We start from the raw sequence: 8486 nt of genomic DNA on the forward strand, positions 1-8486 counted from the left end.
ACGATCACTTATCCAGACTTAATGCATGCCACTCATAATCTGTTGTTTTGAGAATAAAAATACACACAAAACACATGCGACATTTGTTTTTCATATAGCGAGGGTATGTTTGTATGTGTCAAGGAGACAGACACATTCTGAGTAATGGTTTTTGGAAAAAAAGGCAAAACATCTATTTATGATTACACAACAAATGAAATAATCAAACCAAGCTTACCTTAGAAATAGCGATTGATGATCTCTTGCCTAACCTGCCTCCCTACATCAGTACTCCAAGTATCACCAGATGTCTCTAATTCCTCTGCTTGCTGGCTGCTTTCTTCCTCCTTCTCCTCCTCCTCCTCCTCAACATGTGGCAGATGTTGTTGCAAACACATGTTATGAAGAAAGCAGCAGCAGAACACAATTTGAGTCACCTTGGAGGGACTATACAACAAAAGGCCACCAGACTTCTCCAGACACCGAAACCTAGATTTCAGTAAACCAAAACATCTTTCTATCACATTCCGCGTGGACTTATGTGCATGATTGTAATTGTGTTCAGCAGGGGTATCAGGTCGGGACAATAGAGTTAGAAGCCAAGAGAAACAGCCATATCCTCCATCACCTAAAAGACAGATATAGTAACGTGATTCATGTTAAGATACAGCAACACATAAGTAACACACTGTGGGGCAGATGTATTAACCTGTAGAAGGCATAAGGAAGTGAAACACCAGTGATATGTGCAAGGTAATAAAGGCAGCAGACAATCTGTTCCTAAATGTTAATTTACATATTGGAGCTGATTGGCTGGTGCCTTTATCACCTTGCACAGATCACTGGTTTCTCACTTCCTTATGCCTTCTACAGGTTAATACATCTGAACCTGTATTTGGACAAAGTATACGCAGGCCTACACATATCAAATTACATACCCAGCAGCCATCCATCTGGCATTTGTCCGTCCTCAAACTTATCAAAGAGGGATGACTGACTGAGGATGAAGGAGTCATGGCAGCCCCCAGGGTAACCAGCAACAACACTCATTATTTTGAGACTTGCATCACAAACCACCTGCACATTTGTGGAGTGTTCGAAATGGCGGTTTGTATATATGTGCTGCCTGCCCCTAGGTGGTCTCAGCTGAATGTGTGTGCAATCTATGGCTCCAAGCACATTGGGCATGCCAGCCAGCTCATAGAAATCTACCCTGACGGCATGCCACTGAGACTCCTGGGTAGGGAAGCAGATTGAGGCCTCGATGTGGGGCTGCAAAACAGCCAACACCTGTGTTTATATTTTAAAGAACAATAAACATGAGATTTTAGGACAGAACTGGCCACCGAGAAATTAAAACAAACACAAAACAGAAGAGGTCGTTAGGTATACATCACCTGTGTTAAGATTCTGGAAAATGAGGGCTGTGAGATTCCTATGACATCCCCAGACACAGCCTGAAAGCCACCTTCAGGTGAAATGGCCGTCTGTGTTTAGTGGTGCTGAACAGTGCACGGTTCAGCCCACTCATCCCCTGGTATCGTATATTGGACAAAAAAAATGTTTTTATTTTTTTTTACTATCTAATTATTTAATATATTTTTTAAGTCTGCTATATTACTATGTAACCACAGTGTCTAAATTTCATACATGTTCAGTGATCACTCTTTAGTCTTACGTTTATGTTCTAAATCTTGCTGTATAGATGAATAATTTATACCTGTAAACCATAACACCTTGTCAGAAAAATTTCTTTCTGATTATGTAATATTTCTAATAGGGGCTTCTTTTGTTATCTATTCTTTTGTTCTCCTTTATTATACCCCTAGGGGGCATTATTAAAATCAAATTTGAAATTTGGATATATACCTTTATAGGAAACTTTAAGATACCTGTGTAATTTCACACTAATTTTCAATAGGCCCAGGTAACCCGCCTCTCTCATCCACTGTCCGCTATATTATCATATGACGGTGGACAGCAGAAGACGGGCCCTGAACCTATACGTTTCCTGTATCTTGCCTCTTTCAGTACTTACTCATCCTGATGCCGGTCATTAAATTTCTCTGCAATGCAAAAGTAACAGAGAGACTGTGCTTATTAACGGATAGCAGGAGTACCTTTTCTGGTATGTGCAAATAACCAGACACCCTCTCATTCACAATTTATGTGATAATACTGCCATATCTCACTGGTTACGCCCAATCTCGCCTGATCTTGGAAGCTAAGCAGTGAAGAGCCTGATCAGTACCTAGATGGGAGACTGCTAGGGAATATTAGGTGCAGTAGTAAATATCTCTGTTTCCATGTGAAAAGCAGAAGTGTTGGAGCAACCTATGACCCTTACCGACTTTACATCTTTTTTCATTCGCCCATCTGTTCTTTGACTAATTTGGATATTCTTCTTTCACTGTACATGTTGACCAGTATTTAACAATAGCAGATTATCAGATACCAGGTTACATTATCATAATAGGCATTGACTATTAGACCAAAAAAATGTTTAATCTAAATTGCCATATCAAATGCCTATGTGTCATATGTCGGAAACCTTTTTTCCTGTTATGTTGAAATTGAATTTCTGATATTTTCATCGCAGGTGTCACTGTCACCGAACAATACTTATAGAATTTGGAGACCTGATACTCCTATTCAACAATTTCTCCCCTTTTTTATTATTAATAAATGAGAATCTGCTCTTAGATTCAAAAATACAAGCAGAGGAAGGTTAAAAACCCTTTAAAACCTTCTCATTAAGTATATGTGTGTGTTTGTTTGTGTACCACAATCTTAATACATTATAATTAAAAGTTACGTTTTATTTCTTAAGCGTGCCCCAACACAGAGTCTCTCTTTTTTCTCTGAAATATTGTTACATGCTATTGACTCTGGGTGCACCACCAACAACAGCAACTCCTTGGATACCGATTTCAGGCATCACTTATGCACATGCACTGTTGGTCTACAAGGGACAAACTTTATAAGAACCCATTACAAAGATATCACTTTAGTCCTGTGCGGTACCAAACTAACTCTTTCTCTCACAGCCTGAAAGCTGCCAGTAGCCATAAAGTGCAACACAGCCAGGAGTTTGTGCAGGCCTGAGACAGGGCGAGAGCGTGCTGTCTCAGGGTCTAGGCCCAGTTTGACAAGGTCATACAGACGGAAAATGTTGTTACGATTTAGACGGAACATCTGTATGACCTTATCATCGGACAATGCGTTCAAGTTTAAACGCCCCCTAAAAAAACGAGGCCTGCGCAGCGTCCGCGGAACCTGCACAACCTACTGACCATGTTCAGTTTCTTGGCCCTGGTTACTTACAGGCTGATGTCTGAGTCTGAGGAATCCCACAGCACACAAAACATCACTGGCCCACAGTCCTGCTGCCATTTCTGAGTGTAGGTGTATTGAAATGGGCCTAACATCCTTTTATAGGCATCCTAATTCAGGTGTGAGTGATTTTTTTATTTGCAACACATGTAAATACGACTAAAAAAAGCAGGTCTATTTTTTTGCCGCTTTTTTTTACGAATCGCAAAAAAATACGACCGCATTTGAGCACTCAAAGACTAACACCCAAATACGAATGAATAGTGAATTCCCGTATTCTATGAAATAACAGCCGCGTTTGACCGATGGTCTATTCATTCGTATTTCGGAACGTTGTCATTCAAACCATTACGAATAGACAAGACACTGCCGAGATTGGTGCTTAGTGAATTCCCGGACACAAACACAAATCAGCCAAACTCGGATTTTTAGTAAATACTGGCCATGGTTTTATTATTATATAACCTATGAAAAGGACCCAGTCTTATATATGTATCAACTTTTAGATGACTATAAAGAAGGAGATCTTCGGATCATGCCAGACTCAAATGATTCCCCTCCAGCTGAAAGAGAACTAGGGGAGGTTGTGGACAGCCTGGTGGGCAAGCAAGTGGAATATGCCAAAGAAGATGGCTCAAAAAGGACTGGCATGGTTATTTATCAAGTTGAAGCTAAACCATCTGTGTACTTCATTAAGTTTGATGACGATTTCCATATTTATGTCTACGATTTGGTGAAGACATCCTAAATTGGATACTGTACTTTTTTTTTTTTTTTGGGGGGGGGGCAAACATAATCTAATGTAAACATTTGTAAAAAGTCGCTGCTTTCTGATTACAGAAATGCTCAGATATTCCTGCGAATCCACAATCCCTTCCCAGAGGAAAAAGAAATTGAGAAACCGTTGTTTGAGAACGTTTGTTCTCTTTCCCTTACAAAGGAACAAACCACTTTCCAAGAAGACTGACGTTTTTGGGATTATAGAGACATAATGTTTTTGAATATAAATCCTAAAGCAGGTGATGTATTAGAGCAAAAGAGTGCAAGAAACCAGCCATGCAGTTTCTGAAATATTATGACAAAATGTTACTGTATTTCATAAGCACTCATTCCTAACTCTGCTAAGTACTGTTTGGTATACTGTATCTGGCTTCCATGAGGTAGTTGTCCATTATTTCAGCTTCCATTGACCTTTTTGAAAGCGGTAAAAGTTATCGATTTTTATTTTTATTTTTTCCCATATTTTTAATTTTCTCCTGCATAGCCCAGTAAAATGTTGCAATGTTAAGTATTGACTTGTGCCTTCTGGGGGTCCACTTCTTCACCAAACCCAGCCAAATCTCATCCTAACCCTCTGTTCCACATTCTCTATGTACCCCATCTGTGTCACCCCTGTCTGTGTACCCCTCCCCTTTAGATTGTAAGCTCTCACGAGCAGGGCCCTCTTCCCTCATGTGCTTATCCTTTGTCTTACTTTAATATTCTTCAACTGTACCACATCCAGCAGTCTTCTGCCACCTGATACTTACTCCAGTGTCATCTTCTGATGTAACTATGTTTATTTACCCTGTACTTGTCCTATACTGTCATCAACTGTAAGTTGCTGTTTTCCTGTTTGATTATTTATGTACTCTGTAATTGGGTGCTGCGGAACCCTTGTGGCGCCATATAAATAAAGGATAATAATAATAATAATAATAATAATAATATAGGGTGTATAATCCCCAGGTGTATCTCACACATCGCTCAGTACAGTATATAGGGTGTATAATCCCCAGGTGTATCTCACACATCACACAGTACAGTACACAGGGTGTATAATCCCCAGGTGTATCTCACACATCGCTCAGTACAGATTACAGGATGTATAAAATCACCAGGTGTATAACACACGTCGCACAGTACAGTATACATACTGGTCACAACAATGCAGCAGATATTGAGCACTGATCAGGATACTAGAAGTGACACAGAGCTGCAAGATACAGCAATGGCCTACTGTACTGTACTATATGTATACTGCTAGTCACCAAAATTCTGCACTGTCCTACTATATACTGCTCACAATGATGCTGCACAGAGATAGTATACTTGACACAGAGCTGCAAGATACAGCAATGGCCTACTGTACTGTACTATATGTATACTGCTAGTCACTAATGCTGCACTGTCCTATATACTGCTCACAATAATGCAGCACAGAGATAGTATACTTGACACAGAGCTGCAAGATACAGCAATGGCCTACTGTACTGTACTATATGTATACTGCTGGTCACCAAAATGCTGCACTGTCCTACTATATACTGCTCACAATAATGCAGCACAGATATGGATAGTATACTTGACACAGAGCTGCAAGATACAGCAATGGCCTACTGTACTGTACTGTACTACTATAATTATATACTGGTGGTCCCCAGTCCCCACAATGCAGCACACTGAGCACAGATATTTGCAGCACACTGAGCACAGATATGGAGCGTTTTCAGGCAGAGAACGTACATATTTTCAGCACACTGAGCACAGATATTTGCAGCACACTGAGCACAGATATTTGCTGCACACTGAGCACAGATATGGAGCTTTTCAGGGAGAGAACGCAGCCACGTCCTCTCCGTTCAATCTCCAATGCACGAGTGAAAATGGCGGCGACGCGCGGCTCTTTATATAGAATACGAATCTCGCGAGAATACGACAGCGAGATGATGACGTTCAGGCGCATTCGGGTTAACCGAGCAAGGCGGGAAGATCCGAGGCTGCCTTGGAACCGTGTAAAATAGGTTCAGGGGGGTTCGGATCTCGGATAACCGAACCCGCTCATCTCTAATCACAATTAAGTTCCATCCAGTAGAATGTACTTAAGAAGCTAAAATCGCCTGTCTGTTATTAGTCTATTATTTTGGGGATTTCTGTGTCGTTTTATGTTCGAGTTTTGTGTGCTTTTCAAACCGACTGTTAGTAAATCCGTGGATCCTGTAGTCGTCTATGTAAAAGTACTGATGTTTGGTCAATATTTGGTTTTGGTCGGGTTTCAGATTTGCCTGAATGAAAATTGATTACATATACACTAAAGCCGCAAAATCTACCTTTAGTAAATATACCCCCCTGAAAGCATAAATGAACTGCAACAATGGGATCAGACAAAGGATCTCATACTCTCAGATTGTCCAGAAATTCTGAGGTTACATAAAAGCTAAAGTCACAAGCACAAAAGTCCATAAAACATAAGTGAGAGCAGAGCCACAGTGACGTGTGTGGTCCTACACAATTACCCACACCTGGAGGCAATAGCTACAGAGTATATATACAGCCTCTTAACATGTACAGTCACTTATCTAATAAAGAACAAAGTTAAAGTACTGTATTGAAAGAAAATATAGGGTTATGTAGGAATGATAAGTAATAATTCTCAACAAAATTCACTCATATCTCAAGTTATTTATTTATTTATTACCAGTAATTTATAGAGCGGACATGTATTCCTCAGCGCTTTACAGAGAATATTTGCCCATTCATATCAGTCCCTGCCCCGGTGAACTTTACAATCTATATTCCCTACCACATGTACACGTACACAAATTCACGCTAGGGTTATTTTTGTTGGGATCCAATTAACCTACCAGTATATTTTTGGATTGTGGGTGGAAAACGGAGCACCTGGAGGAAACCCACGCAAGCACGGGGAAAATATACAAACTCCACAGAGTTAGGGCCATGTTGGGAATTGAACCCATAACTTCAGTGCGGTGAGGCAGTAATGCTAACCTTTACACCATCCGTACTACCATCTGTACAATGTCGGTAATTTTACAGGACATAAAATAGGTAACATGGCATAAAGCATCAAAAATAGGATTTTAATTACCTACCGGTAAATCCTAGTGGACCCGTCTATACCCCTTGGTACTAATGTGGACCCCAGTATCCTCTCCCCATCCGTAGAGGATACTGGGGTCCACATTAGTACCAAGGGGTATAGACGGGTCCACTAGGAGCCTTGGGCACTTTAATAAATCAATAGTGTGCACTGGCTCCTCCCTCTATGCCCCTCCTACCAGACTCAGTCTAGAAACTGTGCCCGAGGAGACGGACTTATCCTGAGGAAGGATGTAACAGAACAGTGGTAAGATTCGAATCAGTACACACAAACAAGAGGAAAGCCATGATAACCAAACTTGAAAAGGAACAGCAACAGCTGAATTAACAACATTACTTAACGAACTAACAGTGCAGGAAACACGAAGCACTGGGCGGGCGCCCAGTATCCTCTACGGACTACGAGAAAAGGATTTACCGATAGGTAATTAAAATCCTATTTTCTCTTGCGTCCTAGATGATACTGGGGTCCACATTAGTACCATGGGGGTGTGCCAACGCACTCAAACCGGGTGGGAGAGTGCTGAGGTTCCTGCAGAACTGATTGACCAAACTGAAGGTCCTCAGAGGCCAAAGTATCGCACTTGTAGAACTTAGCAAACGTGTTCGAACTCAACCAAGTAGCTGCTCGGCAAAGCTGTAAAGCTGAGACACCCCAGGCAGACGCCCAGGAAGAACCCACCGACGTAGTAGAGTGGGCCTGTACTTTAGGAACTGGCAATCCTGCCGTAGAATAAGCCCGCTGGATAGTAAGAGTAAGCCTGATCCAGCGAGCAATAGACTGCTTAGAAGCAGGACACACAATTTTCTCGGGATCATAGAGAACAAACAATGAGTCAGATTTTCTGTGACAAGCTGTCCGTTTCACATAGATCTTCAAAGCCCTCACAACATCCAAGGACTTTGAGGTAGCAGAGGTGTCAGTAAGCACCGGAACCACAATAGGTTGGTTGATATGAAACGCAGACACCACCTTAGGAAGAAATTGCTGACGAGTTCTGAGTTCAGCTCTATCTTCATGAAAAATCAAATAGGGGCTTTTGTGAGACAATGCCCCCGGTTCTGACACACGCCTTGCTGAAGCTAATGCCAACAGTGTAACAGTCTGCCACATAAGAAACTTTACGTCAACCTCCTGTAAAGGCTGTAAAAACTGCAACACCACGTTAAGAATCCCAAGGTGCTGTTGGAGTCACAAAGGGCGGCTGGATGTGCAGAACACCCTTCAAGAACGTCTGAACTTCAGGGAGGGAAGCCAATTGTTTCTGGAAGAAAATGGATAAGGCCTAAATCTG

At 41.4% G+C, this 8486-nt stretch overlaps 1 pseudogene; it reads left to right on the top strand.

Annotated features, from left to right (window-relative positions):
* The first annotated feature begins 2152 nt into the window (after window positions 1–2152).
* On the top strand, window positions 2153–2271 carry LOC134968016 (5S ribosomal RNA; annotated as a pseudogene).
* The last annotated feature ends 6215 nt before the right edge of the window (window positions 2272–8486 follow it).

The sequence above is a fragment of the Pseudophryne corroboree genome, chromosome 10, assembly GCF_028390025.1.
Source record: "Pseudophryne corroboree isolate aPseCor3 chromosome 10, aPseCor3.hap2, whole genome shotgun sequence".
In the NCBI taxonomy this organism is placed as follows: Eukaryota; Metazoa; Chordata; class Amphibia; order Anura; family Myobatrachidae; genus Pseudophryne; species Pseudophryne corroboree.